The 1,102-nt window shown below is 47.5% G+C and overlaps 1 non-coding gene across 1 annotated transcript; it reads right to left on the bottom strand.

Moving 5' to 3' along the window:
• Window positions 1-568: 568 nt before the first annotated feature.
• Window positions 569-706, bottom strand: LOC119937333. Its single transcript, XR_005454010.1, has one exon. It is a non-coding gene; the product is annotated as a small nucleolar RNA SNORA7 (small nucleolar RNA).
• Between the last annotated feature and the right edge of the window lie 396 nt (window positions 707-1,102).

Genomic DNA, 1,102 nt, shown 5'->3' with positions numbered 1-1,102 from the left:
GAGTTGGATAGACATCTAATACCAACATTTTATCATAGAGAAGCAGCGTGGCTCAGTGGAAAAAGCCCGGGCTTTGGAGTCAGAGGGTGTGGGTTCGAATCCCGGCTCCACCATAAGTCTGTTGTGTGACCTTGGGCAAGTCACTTAACTTCTCTGGGCCTCAGTTACCTCATCTGTAAAAATGGAGATTAAGACTGTGAACCCTACGTGGGGCAACTTGATCACATTGTATCCCCCCCAGAGCTTAGAACAGTGCTTTGCACGTATTAAGCGCTTAACAAATGCCATTATTATTATTATCATAGCTGGGCTTAGATATCAGGCTTTCATCTGCTTAGTTTCTTGTCGTCTTATGCCGGCGAGTCATTTCCGACCCATAACGACATCACAGGCACATCTCTACCAAAATTCCCCATTCTCCACCTGCAATAGCTCTGGTAGTGTATCCATAGAGTTTTCTTGGTAAAAATACGGAGGTCGTTTACCACTGCCTCCTTCCGCACAGTAAACCCGAGTCTCCACTCTCGACTCTTCCCATGTCGCTGCTGCCCAACACGGCTGAGTTTTGACTTGTAGCAGATTGCCTGCCATTCACTAGCCACTGACCAAGCTAGGAATGGAATGGGTATGCTTCAGCTTGACTCTCCCTCCCCTAGCCGAGCCTGGTAGAGTACTGGAAACTCACCAGGTGTGACCCTGAGAGGGGTCTGCTTAATGAGGCACTGGGAAATATTAATCAAGGCTGACCCAAAGGGTGTATGTTCCCATTAGAACTATAAATCAAAGGCAAAGTAGATTGTCTCTTGGCAAAGCCAATCATAGTCACTCTCCTCTCACCCCCCAATGTCCATCCCAGCCCCTTGTGCAAAGCTTTTGAGCACTGATGAGACAGAATTGATGAGCACTGACAGCTAGAGAAGAGTTCTAATGAAGCCCGGGTCCTTTCCTTTCTCCTCTGTCCCATCACAGGTCACAACGCCCAGGAAGAATCCACCCTTTCTTCTCTATCCAGACTGCTTTGATGCTGATCCAAATACACATAATTTCTGACCTTGATTAATTCATCAGTCTCCCTGCTGACCTCCCTTCCTCCATCTTTCTC

The sequence above is a fragment of the Tachyglossus aculeatus genome, chromosome 14 (assembly GCF_015852505.1).
Source record: "Tachyglossus aculeatus isolate mTacAcu1 chromosome 14, mTacAcu1.pri, whole genome shotgun sequence".
NCBI classification, from domain to species: Eukaryota; Metazoa; Chordata; class Mammalia; order Monotremata; family Tachyglossidae; genus Tachyglossus; species Tachyglossus aculeatus.
This window is presented reverse-complemented; position numbering and strand designations above follow the sequence as displayed.